The sequence below is a fragment of the Pan troglodytes genome, chromosome 5 (genome assembly GCF_028858775.2).
Source record: "Pan troglodytes isolate AG18354 chromosome 5, NHGRI_mPanTro3-v2.0_pri, whole genome shotgun sequence".
NCBI classification, from domain to species: Eukaryota; Metazoa; Chordata; class Mammalia; order Primates; family Hominidae; genus Pan; species Pan troglodytes.
The window spans coordinates 148,613,885-148,639,676 of NC_072403.2; the positions used below are offsets into that span (position 1 = coordinate 148,613,885).

A 25,792-nucleotide genomic window follows, 5' to 3' on the forward strand; every position below is an offset into this window, starting at 1 on the left:
CATAAAATATACAGTTTCCATTCCTGCACTAGGAACATAATTTGTGGACTTGCTTGGATTATACATATTCCAAGAAATTGTCCCAACTCCCAAAGAGCCATCCCAGCTGCACCACAGGTCATGAGGTGTGCAAGAATCTATCTGGTACAGCATAAAACCATGGAAGCTGCAGGTAAAGCCAGAACCCAAGCCAACTTCCACTTCCCACCCTGGGGAGAAGTTGGAGACTGAGTGTATAAACACTAAGCCTACAAATCTGCACCAACTGTTCTATGGAATAAACTTCTGAATTGCAGCTCTAGTTTATCTTTCAGAACAAGGCCAAGCGATAACTCTGTAAAGAAATGCCTACAAGGATGACCTCTGGAAACACTTCATAATTTAAAAACCAGAATAGCTGGGCACCACTGATCCCACAGCCAAGTAGGTCAAGGCTGTGGCCCCTGCCAGTTCTACAAATTCATATCTGCTTTATCTGAATTCACTCAGGGTCACGAATAGAAGGGTAGATTATCTGAAGTTCTGACGTCTTCCCTTCATTACCAGACATACCAGCCAACAACTGGGTTTTAGGGTACTGAGTACAAGGACATCTGGCTCAACAAAACTGAACAAGTCAGAATTTGCGGTTGGGAACAGAGGTCATTAAAGGATTTACACAGCAAAGAGCATGTCAGTGTGATCTCCAAATTCAAGGTAACATTTCAGAGAAGGTTTCATATCAGATCAACATAAGACCAATTTAAATCTATAATAAACTCCATTTCTTCATCTTGTATCTTAATGCTAAAATGTACTCTGCAAAACACAGGATGCTAAACTATGCACCCTGGATATATTCACAGATAGGAATTACTTCCAGAAAGAGCATGAACTAGTAAGCATATTACAGGAAAATTAATTTTTATGTTTTTTTCTTACAAAAATCAGAGTCTTTACACAGTATCCTAACAAAAATTAGGAAGTTTCATTAGATTTCCACTATCAAATTTACAAGGCAATATAGAAACATAGTAAAAGCACATTTAAAAGCCACTTGGTAGATTTATGCATTAGATAAGGTGATAAATTATATGACCTCTAAAGTTCTATTTCATATATGTATATATATTTGCATAAGAAACTAAATCACAAAGGACAAGTTTATCTCTATAATAAATCTTTCAAAAAATATTCTGACTTTCCACACTGAAATATTTAAGTTTTAGGTAAGAGGTAGATAAGGTAAGTGGTGATTCTCATTTATTTCAAAGCCAGAGTCTACTAACACCCATAATTCATAAGCACTAAACCCACGGGAAAGAGGGAAGGAAGACAACATAAAGGAGGGAAGGAGCAAATAAATAAAGGAGAAAGAATAGAAAGGAAGGAGGAAAAGAAAGGAAGGAGAAAGAAGGGAGGAAGGAGGAGGGAGGGGACTAAAGGAAGGGAGGGGTGAGGAAGGAGGAAGGAAGAGAGGAGGGCAGGGAGGGAAAACCACCCACCGCTGGGCTGTGATAAATGACAATAAATCCCAAAACCCTGAAAACCTGAAAACTGCAATCTACAATTCACTGATCAGTTCAGTAGTCACTAGGTAAGAAGCAAAACTTGAGTCCAGCTGCCATGAAAATCAAGAAATGTAAATGAAACAAAAAGGAAAAAAAAATATCATGACAAAAGAAAGAATATCGGGGACAGTTAAAAATAGGAGGAAGATCTAACTGCCTTTTTTGCAGAAATTAACAAGCCTAAAATTCATATGGAAATACAAGGTAACCAAAATAGCCTAAACAGTCTTGAAAAAGAAGAAAGCTGGAGGCCTCACACTTCCTGATTTCACAACTTTTTACAAAGCAAAAGTAATCAAGACTATGTGGTACTGGCATAAGGACAAACATAGATCAATGGAAATCAAATGGAGACTATGGGAATAAACTCATACATTTATGGTCAATTGATTTTTTACAAGGGTGCTAAGAAAATCCAATGGCGCTAAGAAAATCCAATGGCAAAAGAATGGTGTTTTCAACAAATGATGCTGGGACAATTAGATATCCACATGCAAAAGAATGAAGCTGGCCCCCTAACTCACATGATAGATAAAAATTAACTCAAAATGAAGCAATGACCTAACTGTAAGAGCAAAAATATCTAACTCTTAGAAGAAAACATAGGTGTAAATCTCTGTGACATTGAATTGGGCAATGCTTTCTTACGTAAGACAATGAAAGTACAAACAACAAAAGAAAAAACAGATAAATACGGACTTCATCCAAATTAAAACATTTTGTGCTTCAAAAGACATTATCAAGAAAATGAAAAACAACCCACAAGATGATAGAAAATATTTGCAAATCATATATTTGATAAGGGGCTTGTATCCAGAATAGATACAGACTATTACAACTCAGGAATAAAATGACCAATTTAAAAATAAGCAAAGAATCTGAACGGACAGTTCTCCAAAGATATACAAATGGCCAATAAACACATGAACAGAGGTCAACACCATTAGTCATTAGGTAAATGCAAATCAAAACCACAGTAAGGTACCACTTCACATCCACTAGGATGGCTTAATAAAAGACAAGATAATAACAAGCACTGGTGAAGATGTGGAGAAACTGGAACCTTCATTCATTGTTGGTACGGCAAAATGGTACAGCCACTTTAGAAAATGGCTTGGTGGCCAGGCATGGTGGCTCACGCCTGTAATCCCAGCACTTTGGGAGGCCAAGGTGGGTGTATCACTTGAGGTCAGGGGTTCGAGACCAGCTTAGACAACTTGCTGAAACCCCATCTCTCCTAAAAATTCAAAAGTAGCCAGGCATGGTGGCAGGTGCCTGTAATCCCAGCTACTTGGGAGGCTAAAGCAGGAGAATCACTTGAACCCAGGAGACGGAGGTTGCAGTGAGCCAAGATCGTGCCACTGCACTCCAGCCTGGGTGACACAGTGAAACTCCATGTCAAAAAAAAAAAGAAAGAAAGAAAATGGCTTGGTGATTCCTCAAAAAGTTCAGCATTGAATGACCGTATGACCCAGCAATTCCACTCCTAGATATATACTTAAGCAAGCTGAAATCATGTCCACCCAAAAACTTGACGTGGATATTCATGGTTTATTCATGACAGTCAAAAAGTGGAAACAATCCAAAGGTCCATCAGCTGATGAATGGATAAACAAAAGGTGTTCAAGCACCATACAACAGGATAGTATTCAGCCAGAAAAGTGAATGAAGTACAGATCCCTGCTACAACATGGATGAAGCACGAAAGCATTATGCTAAGTGAAAGAAGCCAGTCACAAAATGCCACATATTGTATGATTCCACTTCTAAGAAATACCTAGAATAGGCAAATTTACGGAGACAGCAGATTAGTGGTTGCCAAAGGCTGGGTGAAGGGAGATATGGGGAGTAACAGCAAATTGGTACAGGGTTTATTTTTGAGGTGCCAAAAATGTTTTGGAATTAGATATTGGTGATGGTTGCACACTTTATGAGTCTACTGAAAACCACCAAATTGTACACAGTACTTTAAAATGGTTACTTTTATGGTCTATAAGTTATCTCTCAATTTTTAAAATAAATTTAAAAATAGAAGAGAGAAGTATACAGAAGTGGGTTAGGGGTAACAGTAAACAGAAAAACAGTGAGGAGATGGAAGAGGGAAGCCCACCAGCACTGAGTATTCAATGGGCAGGCTCCATATCACATTCACTTTTTATCCCTAACGTCTGGCACTAGCACACAAGGCTGACCCAACCAATGTGCACTGAAGGAAGGGAGGAAGGGAGGGAAGGAAGGAAGGAAGGAAGGAAGGAAGGAAGGAAGGAAGGAAGGAAGGGAGGAAGGGAGGGAAGGAAGGAAGGAAGGAAGGGAGGGAGGGAGGGAGGGGAAGGGGAAGCGGAAGGGGAGAGAAGGGAAGGGAAAGGAAGGAGAAAGGGAGGGAGGGAAGGAGGAAGAGAAAAAGAGACAGTGGGAGGAAGGAAGGAAAAAGTGAAGTTTAAAATAGACAGCCACTATATACATCAGTAAGTCCTATACTACACTAACAGTGACTAAAAGACTGCTACTCAGTTTGCCTCTTCCTGCAACGGAAGGGGAGACCATGTTCAAAATAGGTTTCAAAATATTTGGCTTTATAATGGCCTCCCTTTTTATTTATTTTTATTTTTTGAGACAGAGACCATGTTTATTTTTTTGAGACCATGTTGGGGCATCTCTCCCCTAACGGATGGACTGAGGCATATGGTAAAAGGGAACTCTAAGCCCCTTTCACAAATTATATTACAGTATAATACAATACATACAGAACAGTGCAATGTTTATAATAGCAATTCTGGGCAAAGTAGAAAAGGTTAAATTATCTTCAGTATAATCCTTAAAAGCAAGGGAAAAGATTTTTCATACAAATAACTGATATATTTCAGACCATGCCATGACCAAACACTATGTGTTATTTAAAGAAATGTTAAGTTTATAAATTTCACTTAGCCCAAAAATTGTTTCTTCTCATCAATCATAGTACATTTCAATACAGACGTATTACTTTTCCTATATCATACAACAAAATAAATTCAAAATGGAGGTAAGCGTCAAGTGTAAAAATAAAATATATTAAACTTTATAGAATAAAATATAGGCCAGATGCAGTGGCTCACGCCTGTAATCCCAGTACTTTGGAAGGTTGAGGCAGAAGGATTGCCTGAGCCCAGAAATTCGAGGCCGCAGTGAGCTATGAAGGCACCACTGTACTCCAGCCTGGGCAACACAGCGAGACTTTGTCTCTCAAAATAATGAAATAAAATACAAATGAATACTTCTCGGATATATGTATGATGCAAGAATCTGCACTTAAAAGGGATAATTTTGACTAATTAAAAAATCTGTCAAGAATTCACATAAAAATTATCATAAACATAACACTAAGGAAAAATATAATAAAATTTTAAAAACAAAGGGTTAATATTCTTAATATGTATACAACTCCTTATTATACTAAAGGAATCTAAAGCACATTTCTGGTTTTAAACACTAGATGTCATTTAATGTGATGTTAGGAACTAGAGATGGAAACCAATTTCTGTATGAAAGTACGTTTGAGGCTCCTGTGGGCCAGTCAGCAGGTATGGAGAGTAGAGCAGACGCTTAATCTACAGCTCTAAGGTCTGGGCTACAAATATGTATTAGGGAGTCATCCGATACTCAAAAAGGCATTTTCTTCATTTCACATGAACCAAAGGAATGAAACCTAGCTGATTTCTCCCTACTGCAAACAGACAACTTACTACACTAATCTCATTATTATTATTATCATTATTATTGCTGTCATCAAAAAGCACTCTGTACTGAGGTAGAAGTCAGGACTTGACTCCAGAGGTGGGGCTTGGACACCGGACCAGATTGAGGACTAGCTAAAACAAAGCCAGAGCAGAAGCAGCTGTCAACAACAAAATGACATGCCCACCAGTGTGCCATGTCAATTTACTGTTGCCATAGCAATACCAGGGAGTTACCACCCCTTTCCATGGCAATGACCTAGTGACCCAAAAGTTACTACCCTTTCCTGAGAAGTTTCTGCAAAAACCACCCCTTAATCTGCATGCAATTAAAAGTAGGTATAAATATGACTGCAAAGCTGCCCTGAGCTACTACTCTCTGCCTACTGGGTAGCCGTGCTCTGAAGAAGCAGTCACAGAGCTGTAACAATGTCTCTTCAATAAAGCTGTTTTCTTCTACCTCTGGCTTGCCCTTGAATTCTTTCCTGGGCAAAACCAAGAACCCTCATGGGCTAAGCTCCACTTTGGGTCTCGCCTAGCCTGCAGCAGCTCTATCTCAACAACCCGATATTTTAAAATATGTTCTTTTTGGAAAATTCATGTTTCCAACCTGAGAGCTGATTTTCAAAATAGGTTTTCAAAATATTTGGCTTTATAATGGTCTCCCTTTTTATTTTTTTTTATTTTTTGAGACACAGTCTTGCTCCATCACTCAGGCTGGAGTGCAGTGGCTCACTGCTACCTCTGCTTCCCAGGTTCAAGCGATTCTCCTGCCTCAGCCTCCCAAGTAGCTGGGACTACAGGCGTGTGCCACCACGCCCAACTAATTTTTGTATTTTTTAGTAGAAATGGGGGAGTTTTACCACGTTGGCCAGGCTGGTCTCGAACTCCCAACCTCAGGTGATCTGCCCCCCTCGGCCTCCCAAAGTACTGGGATTACAGGCGTGAGCCACCACACCCAGCCTGTGGTCTCCCGTTATTTTGAGGGGGCGGGGGAGACCTTAGTCCCTAGCAAAGTAATTCTCTAGCATATTAAGTATATGAAATGTTTCTATGCAAATGTGTTCCTTCCTACCCTACTGTGGTAAGCATGGCACAGAAGACCCTGTAGAAGATATCATCAGAAACAGCAGTCAATACTGTGCACCTCTCTGTATACAGATAAGGCAGAAGGGAGTTCATTCCAAGATGTGCAGTAAAATAATACAGAAAAGAATGGTTGGGGGCAGTGGTGGGGGGCTTCTTTTTGGAATGAATGAACAGACAATGAAAATGAATGAATGCACATACAGCAGTGAGACAATGCAGGTTAATCCAGGGTTTACTTCAGTAATCTACTGACAGCAGCCCTCCACTGAGGAGGAGTTAGGAAGCTTAAGATGAAGAAAACCTAAAAATCAAGCAGAGTTTTGAAAAAATGTTAACTGTTTCCACTGTAAGTTTACAAAGTAGGGTGGCAAACTGAGCAAAAAAAATCTCATTTTTAAAAATGAATCATGTTCACTGTTATGCAGCCAGCATTATGAGCAATTAAGTGTTTCGAGTGGTTGAGAAAACAAGAAAGGCGTTTCAGGTTCCAGTTCCCATTCTTGAGCTTTCAAAAGCCTGTGAAATCTGGCCACTGGGGACAGATGCATGGAAGACTTAACTGGCCTGAGAGATGGGCACTCTCCCTTCCTGAAGAAGTCCTACACCTCTGTAAATTGGGTTCAAACCAGTCAAGAATTCTCAACTTAAGCTGTATCAGTGTGAATTCAAATTTCTCTAAGTTAAGAGATTCTCGGAAGGAAAAACAACTCTATTTTCAGTCAATTAAAATTAGCAAGAAAACAAGTACATTTACAAAGGGTCATGCTCCAGAAGTTATTCTCGTAAGAAAGTGGTTGGGAATTTGCCTTCCATGTTCCCATGGAAACCCTGTTAAATAACACCTGAGCCCACAAAGGCCTACTGACCTCATCCCGTCTGAGGCATGAATACCAGCAGCCAGGCCACGTGCCTTACCTTGGGAGTAGCCTGCACTGTTTCCAGAGACTGCCTTCTCTCTGCTTTCCTCGTGAACACATTTCTTTAAATAACACTCCCTGTTACATGCCTTCTGTTGTTCTCCAGAAATCAGTCAAGTCACCGTACCTGACATCTACCACCACCTGCTTTCCTGAAACTGCTCTGGCAAAGTTATCAGGGGTTTTCTGATCTCCAAGTCCAGTTATTTCTCTGAAACATTCAACTTCACTGACCTTCGGACAAGCCCTCTTTGCATCGCTTTTAGAGCTAATCCCTTCTCTCTCTCCCTCTCTGAACTTTCTCTCATCTGTTGTGCCATCTTACCATCTTCCCTTTCTCACTAGATGATGCCTTCCTTTGCCTATTTTTTGTTGTTGTTGTTGTTGTTGGTTGGTTGGTTGGTTGTTTTCTGAGACAGAGTCTGGCTGTTTCACCCAGGCTGGAGTGCAGTGGTACGATCTCAGCTCACTGCAGCCTCTGCCTCCTGGGTTCAAGTGATTCTCATGCCTAAGCCTCCCAAGTAACTGGGACCACAGGCGGGTGCCACCACACCCAGCTAATTTTTCTATTTTTAGTAAAGATGGGGTTTTGCCACGTTGGCCAGGCTGGTCTCAAACACCTGGTCTCAAACATCAGGTGATCTGCCTGCCTCAGCCTCCCAAAGTGCTGGGATTACATTACAGGCATGAGCCACCATGCCCCACCGTCCATCTTTAAATGCCAGTGTTTCCTTAGTTCTATCATAGCCTTCTCTTTATCCTACCCCTTCCTTGTGGAGAGACTCATTTTTTCCATGATTTATTATAAAATGCCTGGCACATGTTAAGTGCCCAATAAATGTTAGCTTTCATCATTATCCTTCAAAACCCAGTTCAAATGTCACCTCCTGTCCAATGTCTTAGCCAACCTCCTCCACACTTCCTTCTCCCCCTGAAGAATCCTCCATGATTTGTGCTCTCAAAGAACCTTACATAAACCTCTAGTATAACAATTAGCACCAGCCTAGGCAACATGGCAAAACCCCATCTCTACAAAAAAAGAATTAAAAATTAGCCAGCATGGTGGCACACACCTGTGATCCCAGCTACTCAGAAGGCTGAAGTGGGAGGATCGCCTGAGCCCAAGGAGGTTACGGCTGCAGTGAGCTGTGATCGCACCACTGCACTCCAGCCTGGGTGACAGAGTGACTCAGTCTCAAATTTTTTAAAAAACAACAACAACAAACAATTAGCACAATATATATGATACGTTCATAGGCTGGTCTCCCTTACCAGACTGTGAGCCCCTCCAGGAAAGGGATGACATCATTGAATTGTATTCTATAAACATCATTAAGTGTCATCTACAGGTCACACACTGATACAGAAGACCTGGGGGATGTCAAGAACCATAAAATGTGATCTTTGTCATTAACTCACACTTAAGCAGAAAAAGCAGACATCAAAACCAATAACTAAAACACCACCGGGGGGAAAGTGTGATATTCATTCAATCAATCAATCTGTATCAAGTGCCAAGCACTCCATTAGGTACTAGAGGTGCAGGGTTAACAAGACAGAAAAAGAGACATGGAACTATATTCTAATGATTCTTTAAAAAACCAGAAACTGCTCCTTGTTTGTCAGATGTTTCTAACAAAAGGTTTTTCACTATTGTGTAAATTGGACTTGACTTTTTCAGTTGTTCCTTCTTAGTCATATCACATATGATGCAAGACCTATGGAGCAACAGCTTTTTTTATATCTCCCAAAGAATCAAGCATGATTTGAATACTGAATCCTTAAAGCAAATCAAAATTTATTTAACAGCCTTCAGAGGTCATTTCAAGAGGGAATAGATAGGGCTGCTAACAGAAATATGCATTAAAAAAAATTCAGATCTTAAAGAGAGAATAAAAATAGAAGGATAAATAGTTCCAAGATTATTCATACCTTAAAAGAAAAAGAATGCTAAGGTCAAGCTTATAAGCAACGAGGCAATGTGCTGGATTCAGGAAGAAATTTACCGGGTGACCACATACTAGGTATAGATTACTCAAAAGTTGGGTAATACTTTTTGCTGTGGCTAAATGGGACAATGACAAGTCTTGAAAAAATAATTCTCATAGACTAAATATTAAGTCATCAGAAGCTTGTAACCTAGTCCAGGTCTCAAATTATGCTTTCGGCACGTAGACCAGGTAACTGAAAACTGAAAGCAGATGAGAGTCTCGAATTCTCCTATCATAGCCTTTTTCTTCTTCTATGCTCTCAGAAAACCTCCTCATATTAAATGTGGCATATCCTCTGGCACAGAACTCTTTGGGTAACATGCTCCTAACTCCCCTGATAATAAACCATGGAGAATAACCCAAAGAACATACAGTGTGAAAACAGAAAAATCATGATTGCTTCATACACCCACTCCTGCAAACTTAGTCCAATGTGTCTAATGATGTTTTTAGAGGAACATACAAGCCTGTTAAATAGTTGTGGCCTGGGAAAACTAAGGCATGGCAATATACAAATACCACAGTGCAATTTTGCTTGAAAATTCTCAAGCAATGTCACAACACGGTGGCAACAGCTTTTGTGTGTACAATGCATTCCCTTCTGGGATCACTTGAAGATGAGATCTGGCCCTTCTTGGGCTACTTCAAATTAGAAGTTAACTTGCCTGCAAACAGGTAATGATAAGAAGATCCAATCCTGAATAATCAAGAGATTATCCATCAAGAAGAGTGTTCATTATTTAACATGATAAAAACCTATTTCTTTAATAAAACCTACACTAAGTGGAGAGTCCTGAGTTCTATGAAGCTTGGAAATTGTGAGGCTGTACTTTCTCATTACTTATGTATATTTCACCCAGCAGTGAAAATGTCTCTTCAGGTAAACCAAGGAGATACATCAATATCTTAATGTTAGTTCCAAGTGTATACACGATTCGTCTAAAGTAGAAGAGTGTCACTTGTATGCTATTATGGTTTTGGGGTTGTCTTTTATTATTTATTTATTTATTTTTGAGACAGGACATTGCTGTCACCCAGGCTGGAGTGCAGTGGCGCAATTACGGCTCACTGCAGCCTCTGCCTCTCTGGCTCAAAGTGATCCTCCCACCTCAGCCTCCTGAGTAGCTGGGACTACAGGTGTGTACCACCACAACCAGCAAATTTTTGTATTTTTTGTAAAGAAGAGGTCTCACCACGTTGCCCATTCTAGTCTTGAACTCTTGTGCTCAAGCGATCCACCAGCTTCTGCCTCCCAAAGTGCTGGGATTATAGGCATGAGCCACTGCACCCGGCTGCTATTAAGGTTTAATCTTCTTAAAGATTTCACAAATGGGCACCAAATGAGCCACAGGTGAGGATGTTATAAATTTAACCATAATACTCCTGGAAGGTTACTTAAGCTCAAACCTCCAACACCGACAAATTCTTCAGCTTGGAGTTGTCTGCCTTTTGCCTGCCCTCTGTTGCCCTTTATTTGAATATATGCTGAATGCATTGGTAAGACTAACACAATGGTCCTGTAAGTTAAATGGTAATCAAGTCAAAATTGTAAGTGACTGCAAAGATTTCTTAATGCTGACAGCCCTTACTTTCAGACTTTGGAAATACAAACAACGCAGATCTGCAAAATGACATTCTAATCATCACGGCAGGATCAGTCCTTGGGTAACCCACTCATATGTCATATTTAATGGCTAAATGAGTTTTCTATACTACTGGTTTTATAAGGGAAAGAAGAGTCTGGAACTCTCTTAACAGTCTAGGATAGTATTTCTTTTCCAATTTTATTTCAGATTTACCAACTGCCAAGTGTACTTCAAGCACATAAAATATTGGTAGCACTGAGTTGCTCGGCAAGAAAAGTCAAGCCAACTATTCTTGTCATAACTCACGTGCAAGCTACAACCTTGTTCTCTTTCACTAGGTCAAGCCAAGCAACTTGTGCCCCAACCGTGCTTTGCAATAATATACACACGCTAAGAGATATATCAGTTTTTAAAACCAGACTCCAGGCTCCTCTAGAGTATCTACAAATCTTTTTCTTATTCAAATTCTATGTATACAGTAAACACTGGGTCACTGTATCTGGGAAACTGACCAGGAGGTGTTTTGTTGTTTAATTTTTTGAGACAGGGTCTCCGTTTGCCCAGGCTAAAGTGCAGTGGTGCAATTGCAGCTCACTGCAGCCTCAAAAATTAAAATCCTACTGTCCATATTTGAAACCCGAATTTTCCCTGGATCAACCAAAGCTAGTTTCCCAAGACCAATTTCCTAAAAATCTAGGAGATGTCATGGAAGAACTAACGCACATCAACTGTATGTATGTGACTCAAAAACAATCAGAAATGTTACATAAATGTTTAAAAAAGAAATGTTATATAAAGTATACATTCATTAATGTGACTTAGAACCTTCAGAGGTAGCCCAGATTTCTCCGTTAGAACATGTTTTATGTATATCAAATTACAGATATGGTTCTGCATTGACAACGCATCTACTACATCTGCCTTTATTATCTAAAGGAACCTGGTTTGTTTATTTTCTATTCTTATTCTGGCCCAGCCATTCGAATGCTTGGCATTCAGGTTGACAATTTTCTGTCAGCCAAGAACCACACACTCTACACATCATCAACAAGCAAGCAACACAATTTTATTATGTAACACAGGTGAGAAAAATACTAAATTGAAATTATGTTGTTGGCATATTTTAATTATCTAAAACAACCTAGATTTTTTCACAAGCTGAAAAGATTAATACAAAGGACTTCAAATTCCACTACTAGGAAAATAATATATTTTTTAAAAGGTTCTAAATCTCAGGCAATAACTCTTATTTGTTTCCCTAAGAGTCAGTATAAACAAGTTCTTCTTAATTAAAGAATCATAATACCCCTCTTGGAAGTAAATTTAATAATATTTTACGTGTATTTATAAGAGATCTGAAAGGTTTTTAATACAATCTTGGAATTTATATATGTAATTTTCATTATGATACTGATTTCATTAAAAAAATAAGTGGGGGTCTAATGCATATTATACTATTGTGAAAGATTTTTATTTTTGATGCATTTTCACATCTTTTATAGCAGTAATAAACCCTGTTCTCAAGTACACAGTTCAATGAAATGATCTACATTATGAAGTCCTTAAAATACTCCCTCAGATTTTTTACTTATTCATTACTTAGTTCACTATATAATCTTGCATGTTGTAGGCTCCCAACAATTATTTATTAAATTGCTGAATTCAAATAATAGACTGTAAAATCATAAAAGGCAGAAATCACACCTTTTTAACCTAATTTTATATAGACCTTAGATATCTTGCAGATTTTAAGTAGCCAAAAAATGTCTGCTGATGTGATGCCTGTAATCATGATAGTAATAGTTATTTCAATCTTTTCAAATAGAAAATGTATTTCTGTGAGACAGGAGAACATAAGTTATAAGTGAATAGATTCCGGAATCTGACAGACTTGGGTTCAGAATTGGATTCTGCCCCTCAGTAGCTATGTGACACTGAGACCACTGTTGGTAACAGTTTCAGGGGCTCAGTTTTTGTTTCCCCAAACAAAAAAACTGATCGACTGATGCTATCTGCCTCATAAAGTTGTTTTAAAGATTAAATACGCCGGGTGCAGTGGCTCACGCCTGTAATGCCAGTGCCAGCACTTTGGGGGACAGATGCGGGAGGATCACTTGACCTCAGGAGTTTGAGACCAGCCTAGGTAACATGGTGAGATCTTGTCTCTACAAAAAATAAAAATAAGGCTTGGCACAGTGGCTCACGCCTGTAATCCCAGCACTTTGAGAGGCCAAGGCGGGCAGATCACTTGAGGCCAGGAGTTCGAGACCAGCCTGGCCAACATGGCAAAACCCTGTCTCTACTAAAAACACAAAAAATTAGCTGGGCATGGTAACCTGGGAGGCAGAGGTTGCAGTGAGCCAAGATCACACCACCGTACTCCAGCCTGGGTATAGAGTGAGCCTGTCTCAAAATAAATACATAAATAAATAATAAAAAAATAATAAAAACATAAAAAATTAGCCCAGTGTGGTGGCGCATGCTTGTAGTCCCAGCTACGTGGGAGGCTGAGGCAGGAGGATCACTTGAGTCTGGAAGATCAAGACTGCAGTGAGCCATGATCATGCCACTGAACTTTAGCCTGGGCAACAGAGTGACACCCTGTCTCAAAAAAAAAAAAAAAAAAAAAGATTAAATAAGATCATACATATAGAGTGATAGAGTGATTAGCACATACACCTAGTACACAGTAATGCATGCTGTTTGTGTATGGCTTGCTTTAATTTATAAGACCAAAGTGTCATATATTCAGCTTGTCAGCTTATGTAATCTTACAGCAGTTTGCTAGCCCTCTAAAATATAAGGACCTTTTTCCTTCATAAAATAGGCTTATTTGGAACAGTCTAAACTACTGAGGGTCCCATAGTAGCAATTATATTCTCCTAGTATAAGAATGAAGTTGGGTTTCCAGACACCACAGGCATACCACTGGCATATTCCTGACTTGGTTATGGCCACGTGGCTTATATCTTTTCTCACATCCAAAACCTAGAGGACTGACAACCTGTTGTCAATTTGTACATGTTCCCTGACCTAAAATAACCATGACTAGGAACCCTGGTTAAAGCAAGGTATTCTGGGACCCTCTCAGGGCAAACGGCTTCAGATGGCAGAGTAGCAGAGACAACAGGTCCTTTAAGTCAGGTTGAGTTAAAAGCACTTGGAGAGACAGGCATAGAGCCTGCTGAGAATGACCAACCTTCTGCAGGGAAGAGTTGTCAAAGACTTGGAAAAGGTCAAAAGGTACTGAGTATCCTTTCAGTGGAGGGCTGGGCTTAGTGCAGCACTCCCTCTGGGAATTATCAGATTTTAAAGGGGTGTGTACCTTTGATTGTCCTCCTAGTGATTTGGCTATTTTACAATGCTGTTGGGGTAAATATTACCTTATGCAAAACTGATAGTAATGCAAATATTTTTTGTCCACAGCAATACAAATGAATATGGTTTGGTAGAGATACAATTGATTTCTACCCTTTAGAATAGATGACTCCAACATTTATACTTATAGAATTGCCTTACAAAATATTAACCAATTTTGCATCTATTAGCAAATTCATTTCACCATTCCTGATTTTGTATGTATGTATACCATATTTGCTCTTCGAACTCTCCTTTCAACCAGTTTTAATATCTTTCTGGTTTTTCTCATTATATAATGAATTAATTCAATATTTGGCATATGTTTATATTTGTAGAGAGTTGTTATTTTAGATTGTTGTAAATTATAGTTTAGAACATTGTAATGTGGCGCTTCCCGTGAAGAATGCACTTTCTCAGGAAGGGAAATTGATGAGTTAGAAAGGAGCTTTTAGTTTTGCCCAGAATGATTTATTTTTCTAAAAAAGAAAGAGAAGTAAAACAAGTATGTCAAAATGTTTAACTGCTATTAACTATTACATTTAGGTAGTATGTAGATGCATAAGTGTCTGTTAAACTATTTTATATACTTTCTTTATGACTATAATGTTTCATAAATTTTTTTAACGTTTTTTCTAAAAAGAATGAGTCTGGTAGAGAGGAATGGGGAATGTAGGTCGTTCCTCCTGACTGCTTCCCTTAGCTTCAGTTTTTCCCATGCAAACAGATACACGTTATACATCTTTATACTCCTGAAGATTTATGCCTTCTTCTGCTTCTTAGTTCTTCGATTCATCCTGATTCAGTAAGAGGCATATTATAGGCAATTAATAATAAATGCTTACAAAATTTAATTAGTAGGAATATGCTATCACATTAAGGGAAACTGCATCAGACTCCAGAGCCAGCACATCTCAGGGAAACAAGGAAAGAACTGTCCCCAGGCTGTGCTGTAAACCCAGCTCTCTGGATCATTCTGGAGAAAGGCTAGTTTTGGTCTATCGCAGTCCATCTAACCATCATGCCCAGGAAACAGCCCAAGACTTGCCTGAAGAAAGCCCAACTTACAACTTAAGGCCAAGCAACTGGCAACCACTATTGAGTTGGCTCCCTTGTTGACACTGATCGAAAAAGGTAAGTCAGTTTTCTGATTAAGATGTCACTAAAATCTGCTAGCAAGAGGGAATCAGAAGTTGTGTGACTACTATGACTCTTCCTCATAATAATAACTGCCATCGTGAACCAAAATATTAGAACTGATCCTCTTAAACAGAATATGTAGTTCAAAATGTTTTGAAATGTTTTTCACTGCAGGTGGAACGGTAGTATAGAGAACGAAACATCTGTATTGTTTGGAAGTTGGAAGACCTCCTATTCAACCACTTGATTTAATCTGGCCGCTCTCATAGCCTTTCCAACTATAAGATATAGTTAATTACACTGCCATGCCTACTATTTTATAAGAAATAGGATCATCTTATTGAAGAGTAAGATAATCAAAGGAGGAGGAGTAGCACTGAACAACTGATTCATTGATACTATCATTCTGACCCAACTGCATAAAATCACCCCAACCTCAGAGTGATCAAATTATAAATTGGGAAATATCTAGCTACAGGCCAAAGCGGTGGCCCCTGGACAGCAGAAATAGCACTTCTGTCCTGGTTGCCCCAGCTTTAAGCTGACATTTGTCACAATGACCGTATTACAAAACTTGAGCGTGACATTAAGAGGTATTTGACATGGCCGGGCATGGTGGCTCATGCCAGTAATCCTAGCATTTTGGGAGGCAGGGGCAGGTGAATTGCTTGAGCCCAGCAGTTCAAGACCAGCCTGGGCAACAAGGCAAAACCCTGTCTCTACTGGAAAAAAAAAAAAAGGGGGGGGTATTTGACATGTAATAGCTTTGGATGACTTTTTTAAAATAATAAATAGGAGTAATTAAGCCAGGCACAGTGGCTCATGCCTGTAATTCCAACACTTTGGGAGGCTAAGGTGGGAAATTCCTTTGAGTCCAGGAGTTAGAGGCTGCAGTGAGCTATGATTGAGACACTGCATTCCAGCCTGGGAGAGAGAGTGACACCCCATCTCAAAAAAAAAAAAAAAAAAAAAGACAAGAAAAAACAAAAGAAATAGAAGTAATCAACATTTTTAAAGGAGAGAGAATTCTCTGGCTTAGGCAAAGACTTGGTTTTATATGGCTTGGGGTCAATGGACAGGTAAGATGATGCTGATTGATACTGACTACGGCAGCTCTCCTCCATGTTTCTGTTTCTTAAGAGTTCACGGGTGTAGAAGAGGCTACAAGTATTGGAAAGTACTGGTATAACTGGTCTCAACCATTTTTAGAGATTGCCAGTACAAAGGAATATAACTTACTTCCTGTATGAATCATATACCAAAGGCAATTGCTTTCCTCATTGTTGATGAACTACTGTAACAGAAAAGGTCTGCTTATAGTGGAATGTTTTCTGTTGCCCTGTGCAACTTCTGTGGCATTTAAGTTACACAGATCTGCTCTACTATGATTTTATTAAATAGGAAATGCCCTTAATATTTAAAATTCTCTCCTGTCTCCCCTAAGAAAATTATCACAATGTAGTTTCAGTTATTTCTGTTTTCCTTTGGAAAACCAAAAACACTACAAAATAAAATTCATATGAAATGTAAGTTATCAATTATTTACATTTTTTGAACACTTAGACAAGATTTTGAAAATCAGCTTTGTCTCATATCCTTCCTGCTTTTCCACTAACCTGGCACATATTTCGATTAGTGTCTCTAGTCAATACCTTTAGCCAAAGAGAAAAACTAATACATTAAAACAACTAGGCTAGGCGCAGTGGCCCACGCCTGTAATCCCAGCACTTTGGGAGGCTGAGGCAGGAGGATCGCTTGAGTCCAGGAATTTGAGACCAGCCTGGGCAACATGGTAAAACCCCATCTCTACATAAAAATACAAAAATTGGCCAGGCTTGGCTGTGCTCAAAGCAGGAGGATCGCTTGAGCCCAGAAGGCGGAGGTTGCAGTTGGAGCCGAAATCATGCCAACGCACTCCAGCCTGGGTGACAGAGCAAGATCTTCTTAAAAAAAAAAAAAACCCACAACTACACAAACCAATATATCAGAGTCACCAACGGATTTTTAATTTATCATTTTGCCTTGATTTCCTTTATTTCCCTTTTATGCCACTAATAAAATTTTCAAGTTTAATTTTACTCCCTGAAAATGAGGGTATCTTTCTCATATCTAGCCAGTTTCCCCACCTACCTATATCCAAATTACAGGAAGATGAGGCTGTCTTCAAGATATATTTTTCCCAAAGCTGTGGGTTCCCAGTTTCTTCTGATAACCACATAGCTGTGGGTTCCTGCAACACTGCCCACCTCCACCACATTTCCCACTCTCATCTTGCCCCAGGTGGAGCGGGGCAAATGCTGGCATGTTCTACAGCCACAGTGACGGTTCCATGGGTGACAGAAAGGGGAGCGTGTGATAAAAGGCCCTCGAATGGCCTCCTGGGAGGGGCCATCACTGCACAGCACACTGTCAGCCCTGGAGTCAGTAGCCAACAATGCATTTTCCTATGGTTCTCTACTTTCCTGGCTTGGAGTGGTGTTTGAAGGGACCACTTGGAGGAAGTACTTGGAAAGCAGGCACGGTTGGTACCTCATGCTGGAGAGACTTGCACATTTCCCGGACTTTGTGCTTGTCCATCTCCCACCGCTCCACAAAGAAAGTGTGAACCAATTTTATCCTGCAAACCAGAAACAGGAACTGAATGGGCCTCTAACCAGACCTCTGAAACAGGAAGTAGGGCACAGTTCTTATAGCCACCAGAGGGGAACTGCCCTATAAACAGAGAACTCCCAAAAGGCTGGCTCCAGCCAAGGCCACTAGTGAGACAAGCCTGTGTTATGCGCTTATATAATGCACAGGCTTCACCCAGAGATGGAACCAGCTCGAACTACCAACTGATAATGTCTCAAGCAGACAACAGCTGACCAAATTAAGGAAAGAAACCAGAATCCTGGCAGCCCAGGAAGCAGAGCCGGTCATGACAACGTGCAGTTGATGATGTGGGGTAAGAAATTGGTACTCTAAAAACTATTTTTGTGCTCTGGAGTTTTCTTTTTGATTTTGCTTTTTTCCGTCCGATTTTCTAGTTAAGCTCTTTTTAAAAAATTATAGTTTTGCCTTAATTGACCCATTATCCAAGAAAGCAAGAAGCAGCAGTGCTGTCAGTTTGTGTGGGGTGGGTGGCAGCTGCTGCAATGGTGTGCCAGGGAACGTGAACAGCTCAGAGAAAAACCATGTGTTGGACACCACTGGGATTTTTTAAAAAATCCTTTCCTAACTAGAGTTTTCCCTTATGAGTTTATCTACGTTTGCTCTTTTGATAATTTTACTAAGGTTCGTTTCTCACGTGAAGCAGTGGCTGAAAGGTGGGAAGGGGCTGCAGGGCGGTTCCAATCAGAGGCTCTCAAACACAACTCTGTTGACTGGTGTGATAAAGTTTTCACTCATCCTTGGAGAAATGGGAAAAATAAATAATAAGTCATGAGTTTTTGCACACATTTTCTGTATGTGAAGATCTGCCCTTCATTCTAAGGTTATGTCCCCCCCTAATTTTTTTTTAACATAAAACTTTCCTTTTTAAGAAATCATGGCAATAGGTGGCTGGTTGTTGATTTTCTTCTGTCTCTCTGTCTCTCTTTCTCTCTCTCGATTTTCCTCACTTTCTCTACTTATAATACTCTTACTTGGAAAAATTTAAATGTTGGCAAACACATGTCAGTCCTCCAAATTTTTTTAACTGGTTCGTGGGAACCACTATTTAGGACATACAGACTTTACTCTCTCCTTCAAAATATATGAGACAATATACTCAGAAAGTATATTGAAAGTAGAAATGCAGAAGTGGGCTGGAAAATTTTCAAGAACTTCTCCATCTGGGATAGATGGGATACAAGGTTATGTTCTGTTTTGTTTTATTGTTTTACCAAATAAGATTAGAAGTCCTAAGGAGCTTTGCTGGAAGCAAGTTGGAGCCAAAGCCTGGCAAGGTCAGATGCCTCTCCAGCAAGATGGCATATTAACACATGGGCGACTTTTGTCACAAGCTCAAGTAAAGTGGGAACATACCATGGATGAGAATAGAAAAGCTAAGTTCTTACAATTTTAACTAGCATGTGCTTCCTTCCTGTTACCTATGATTGCTACAGGGTGAAAGGCTGAGTAAGCGATTGCAATCTGCAGTGAGCCAAGCTGAAAGGCCCGGGCGGATGTGAAGGCTGGTGGTAAGGAAATGGGAAGCAGGCAGCCAAGCTAACCCTGTGTCCACTGAAGGAGTGAGGTGGCCTTGAGCACAGAGCATCCCTGGGTCTTACGTCGGCAGAAAGTAGAAAGGGAAGAAGCCTAAAGGAAGTGAAAGTGTTGCTGGATCTCCTGCTGGCGTTGCCTCCTCCTTCACACAGCATCCCAGTTCTCCCTGCAGCCACCTGATCTTCCCTTTGTCCCCTTCCTCACCACAGCCCCACCACCTTCACCACTCCAAGCTTCTCCTACATCTGGCCAAGATGCTACTCAGAGCTGGATGAAAGCAAAAGTCACTGCTCTAATACAAGAAAAGTCCCGGTTTTAGGTTTCAGAAACAGAATTTTCCCGAATGTTTAAAATGGTGAATGGTTCCATAAACTGTGTTAACCAGGCTTCTTACAGGCTAGTCCCAGAATCTGACCACCATGTGCAATACTGTTTCTAAGAAAAGTGTGCTCCAAGCAAGAACCTTCAAACATTTAACCTGAATGAATGAATATAACCTCTTCACGGTTCAGTGTTTTCATAAGCAAAACAAGAGAATAACAGCATTGATGTCTTTTAAAAAAAATTTAGGGCTGGGCGCGGTGGCTCACGCCTGTAATCCCAGCACTTTGGGAGGCCAAGGCAGGCAGATCACTCCTGAGGTCAGGAGTTTGAGACCAGTCTGGCCAACAAGATGAAACCCTGTCTCTACTAATAATACAAAAAAATTAGCTGGAATGTGGTGGCACATGACTGTAATCCCAGCTACTCAGGAGGCTGAGGCAGGAGAATCACTTGAACCCAGGAAGCAGAGGTTGCAGTGAGCCGAGATCGAGCCACTGCACTCCAGCCTGGGCGACAAGAGCAAAACTCCATCTCAAAAAAAAAAAAAAAAATTTGGAAAGCTTCCCATTTGGGATCTGTCCACCTACACAGGGCAACACGATAGTATTGACATCTCTTAGCTTTTACGGAATTTTCTGCCTACAATGCAGAGGGCAAAGAAGGGGTATTGTCAGCTTGGCTTTGCTGTCTCTGAGTGACAGTCTCTTGTATACGTAAATAAGATGAATTTTCATAAAAGCATTGACAGAGCATTAGCTTCACCTCAGAAAGAAAATGAAAAAGCAAATGACAACTGTAGTCAAAGAAGAAATTAAAATATAGTTAAATAGTAAACAGATCAAGAAAAAATCAGTGAAAACCTTTAACTTGCAACCTATTCTTTTTAAAGACATCAGTACACAAAGATTCGGAAAGTTTATTAAAAATGTTACCAAACTTTAATTTTTTTTTTTTTTTTTGAAACAGGGTCTCATTCTGTCACCCAGGCTGGACTGCAGTAGCACGATCTCAGCTCACCGCAGCCTCAGCCTCCCAGGCTCAAGGGATCCTCCCACCTCAACCTCCCGAGTAGCTGGGAATAAGTTCTTACTCACTCCGTTAGGTTGAGCTATTCGAACATCACTGTTTCCCATGTAAACGTTGAGACCTTCATTAGGCTCTCCTTGCTTACCCTGCCATTTCACTTCAGGTGTCACGACCTTTAAGAAGCTACCCCTTGCCAGGTGTGGTCGCTCACACCTGTAATCCCAGCTCTTAGGGAGGCAGAGGCAGGAGGATAGCTTGAGCCCAGGAAATTGAGACCTGCCTAGGCAATATAGCGAGACCCCATTCTCCACAAAAAGGAAAAAAGCAAACAAAAAACAAGCATAAGAAGCTACCCTTGAACCCACTGTACCCTCAATCTGATTTTTGAAGCTGATTCCTGGGAGCCCAGCATCCTGGCACAGAGGCACTGCTAAGGCAAAGGCATTGGTCTGCCCTCCCCACCAACTCTGAGCTCTTCAGGGGCAGGAATATGATATATACAAGCAGTTCATTTAATCTCTACGAGCTGAAATGATTCATTTGTCTTAATAATGCTGTCATTTTAAAGTACAGAATTTGAGAGCCGGAGGGAATCTCAGATACCAATTATTCCAACACTCCACTCTTTTCTGAGGCTTTAAATGACTTGCTCCAAGTTAGAAAAGAATCAGGACCCAAAGCCAAACCTTGAAAATGCTGTTCTAATGCTTTGTGCCTGCATCCCATGCCGCCTTGCCTTTGTAAATTCACAGGATTAAATAAGGGAATCCTAAAAAATGTGTTCAATTCCCCCTTCACTTCTAACCCTGGTCAATTTTACAGGCAAAGAAACACCACTGGAGGCAATGAAGGGCCGTTCTCACAATTACATGGTTCACAGCAGAGCTGGGATGAAAACTCGGATCTAATATGAGGGACCATGTTCTTCCCACTATCTCATAAAAATTCAACTTTCAAGTACAGGTCATGGGTGTAGAGCAAAGGTCAGCATGGCACAGGGGCCAAATCCTGTGGGCCACCTGTTTTTGAGTATGGCTTGCAAGCTAAGAATGGTTTTTACATTTTAAAATGGTTATAAAACAAGAAATCATACTTTGTGAGGTATATGAAGTTCAAATTTCAGTGTCCACGAATAACGTTTGGTCGGAACATAGTCATGATCATTTGTTTAGGTCCTGTTTATGGCTGCTCTTGAGTAATAGGGCAGAGTTGAGAAGTTGTGAAAGAGACCTCAAGAAATGAAACCACACACCTAAAACCATCTGATCTTCAACAAAGTCAACAAAGTAAGTAATGGAGAAAGGACTCCCTATTCAATAAATGGTGCTGGCTAGCCATATGCAGAATAAAATTGGACCCCTATTTATCACCATATACAAAAATTCATTCAAGATGGATTAAGGTTTAAATGTAAGACCTCAAATCATAAGAATCCTAGAAGAAGGCCCAGGAAATACCATTCTGCATCAGCCTTGGGAAAGAATTTATGACTAAGTCCTCAAAAGCAATTGCAACAAAAACAAAAATGACAAATGGGACCTAATTAAACTAAAGAGCTTCTACACAACAAGAGACACTATTAAGAAAGTAAAAAGACAACCCTCAGAATGGGAGAAAATATTCACAAACTACGCATTTAAGAAAGGTCTACAAATCAACAAGCAAAACAACAAATAACCCCGTTAAAAAGTAGGCGAAAGATATGAACACACATTTCTCAGAAGAAGGCATACAAGCAGCCAACAAACTTATGAAAAAATGTTCATCATCACTAATCATCAGAGAAATGCAAATCAAAACCACAATGAGATAACATCTCACACCAGTCAGAATGGCTTTTGTTAAAAAGTAAAAAAATAACAGATGTTGGCGAGGCTGCAGAGAAAAGGGAACACTTACACACTGTTGGTGAGAATGTAAATTAGTCCTGCCACCGTGGAAAGTAATTTGGAGAGTTCTCAAAGAACTAAGAGCTGAACTACCGTTCGACCCAGCAATCCCATTACTAGGTATATACCCAAAGGAAAATAAATTGTTCTACCAAAAAGACACCAAAACCAGATATTGAATGTTCTCACTCATAAGTGGGAGCTAAACATTGGGTACAAGTAAACTTAAAGATGGGAGGCTGGGTGCGGTGGCTCACGCCTGTAATCCCAGCACTTTGTGAGGCCAAGGTGGGCAGATCGTGAGGTCAGGAGTTCGAGGCCAGCCTGGCCAACATGGTGAAACCCTGTCTCTACTAAAAATACAAATATTAGCCACGCATGGTGATGTGCGGCTGTAGTCCCAGCTACTTGACAGGTTGAAGCAGGAGAATCGCTTGAACCTGGGAGGCAGAGGTTATGGGGAGCCAAGATCACGCCACTGCATTCCAGCCTGGGCAACAGAGCGAGACTCCGTCTCAAAAAAAAAAAAAAAAAAAAAAAAAAGCTTAAAGATGGGAACAACAGACAGTGGGGACTACTAGAAGGAGAAAAGAGAGGGGGCTGAAAAACTACCTATTGGGTACAAGGAAATTTTTTTTTCATTCATACCCCAAACCTCAGCATCACACAATATATTTCTTAAACAAACCTGCACAAATACCCTCTGATTCTGAAATAAAAGTTTTTTAAAAACTGCAAAGTCTAAAATATTTAGTATCTGGATCTCTACAGAAGTTTGTCAACCCCTAGTGGGGAAGAACAAGCCCTCTTAGAAGTCAGAAGAAAGTAAGTTCTACTACCATCAAACTCCACAGCCCTTAGTTTAGAAAAAACAAAGGGAGGCTGGGTGCAGGGCTCACGCCTGTAATCCCAACACTTTGGGAGGCCAAGGCAGGAGGACTGCTTGAGGCCAGGTTTGAGACCTGTCTGGGCAACATAGCAAGACCCCGTCTCTACAAAAAAAACATAGTAAAATAAAATAAAATTAGCCCAGCGTGGCGGCTCATGCCTGTAGTCCCAGCTACTCGGGAGGCTGAGGCAGGAGGATCACTAGAGCCCAGGAGTTCGAGCTAGTAGCGAACCATGATCATGCCACTGCACTCCAGGCTGGGCAACAGAGTGAGACCTTGTCTCTAAAACAAATAAAATAAAATAAAATAAAATAAAATAAAAACAAAGGGTTTGGATAAAACTGATGCACTACCTTCATTCTGTCACATTTTCATGCTTTCATGCTGACTGAGAGGGCACTCATCCTGGGAGTTCCTGCCATCCAGATGGGCAGGGGTTAAACTGAGACCTGTCTAGGTTGAAAGAAGCAGTACGAAGGGACAGAGTGGGCCCAGGAAAAAGAGGCTTCCGAGAGCATGCCCTCCCCACTATTCCATACACACCTAAACGCCTGGTAAGATCTTTGCCAGCTCACTCACATGATTCCAAGATAGGGAGCTTCCCTTGATTCTGAGAGTAACTCAGCCCACCTAAATGGAGGAAGCAAGGGCCAAGCACAACCTCTTTTTTTCTTTCTTTTTTTTTTTTTTTTTAAGACAGAGTCTCTTTCTGTCACCCAGTCTGGAGTGTGCAGTGGTACAATCTCAGCTCACTGCAACCTCTGCCTCCCAGGTTCAAGTGATTATCCTGCCTCAGGCTCCTGAGTAGCTAGGACTACAGGTGTGCACCACCATGCCTGGCTAATTTTTGTCATTTTAGTAGAGACAGGGTTTCACCATGTTGGCCAGGAGGCTGGCCTGGAACTCCTGACCTCAGGTGATCCACCCGCCTTGGCCTCCGAAAGTGCTGGGATTACAGGCGTGAGCCACCACGCCTGGCCCAAGCACAACTTTTAGGGTCAGCCACCTGAAGTGGAATCCTGCATTGGCCACTTACTCCCTATGAATCCTAGGGCCAGTTAGGGATCCCTGGGTTTTCTCACCTAAGAAGGTAAGTACTTCCTTCACAGGCTTGTTTGGAGGATTCAATGAAATACACTCAAACTTCAGCTCCCTTCTAATCATTCTCTCTCCCTTTCCCAGAGACAGTATTTGGAGAATAACAGAAACCAAGCCTTGTTAGGAAAGTTTCTTTCAAATTAGCTTAGAGTTTAACATTTTTTTTCTAGAGCCCTAGGAAAAAAAACGCCCAATCAGTGCAATAAAAATAGGCTCAAGTGTTCAGTTGGGTATTTTCCTCTCATATCTTTTAGTTCTTTGAAGTTTCTTCCAAATTATAATCCAAAAATAAGAGTGCTACAATTTTTAGAAAAGTTATGTTGATGTAACTTTTATAGCAAGCTACCCAAAGAATCAAGCTATATTATAGCCATGCTCAGTTATGAAGACCAAAACTATTTTAAAAATACCAGAACCAGAAAGTCCTAGTTTATTTAGTCTGGCTTCCTTAACATGAAGGTCTTGCTGTTCTTAAAATATTCAGCTTTGGCTGAATTCCAAAACTGACATAAGCCCACTTCAGGTGTTTGGAAGACACTAAAGAGAATCAGAATTGAAAACAAGATTGGAAAATAAAGCCTTTTATGTGATCACAAATGCAAGAAGTGTATTGTTTTGAAACTACTAAACCAAGTTTTTACCCACAAATGTAAACATAAATATGTATATATTCTCAACACTGGACCTACAGGGGACTAAAGGTTAATTTCCATAATATGGTATTATTCCTAACATTTGCTAACAGCTAATTGCTTCAGTTACTAGAACTGCCTTAACATTTTCTGAAATTTGAGATAGGTTGAAAGATACATTTCTTTCATGGATTATGCTAGCAATCACTTTAATGGCGAAACTAATCTTATTATTAGGATAGCCTACAGGTGTTTTAGACAATGTTAAATTACAAACTTTCTAGCCCACCATGGTTTATGGGGTAATAAAAAACAGGCCCTGGTTCTTTCACCAAAATCCTTACAAAGATAACACACAAGTTCAGTGTAAGTTGTAATGTTATTGCCTTTGGAAGCACTGTAATT

The 25,792-nt window shown here is 40.3% G+C and overlaps 1 protein-coding gene and 1 long non-coding RNA gene across 12 annotated transcripts in view; one reads left to right on the top strand and one right to left on the bottom strand.

The window, feature by feature from the left end:
• MAP3K5 (mitogen-activated protein kinase kinase kinase 5) overlaps window positions 1–25,792 on the bottom strand; it is a 266,255-nt gene that overhangs the window by 208,726 nt on the left and 31,737 nt on the right. The gene's annotated exons all lie outside the window — the stretch shown is intronic.
• LOC104006997 (uncharacterized) lies at window positions 17,706–20,791 on the top strand. The gene is made up of 2 exons (XR_681040.4): window positions 17,706–18,287; window positions 19,429–20,791. It is a non-coding gene; the product is annotated as an uncharacterized LOC104006997 (long non-coding RNA).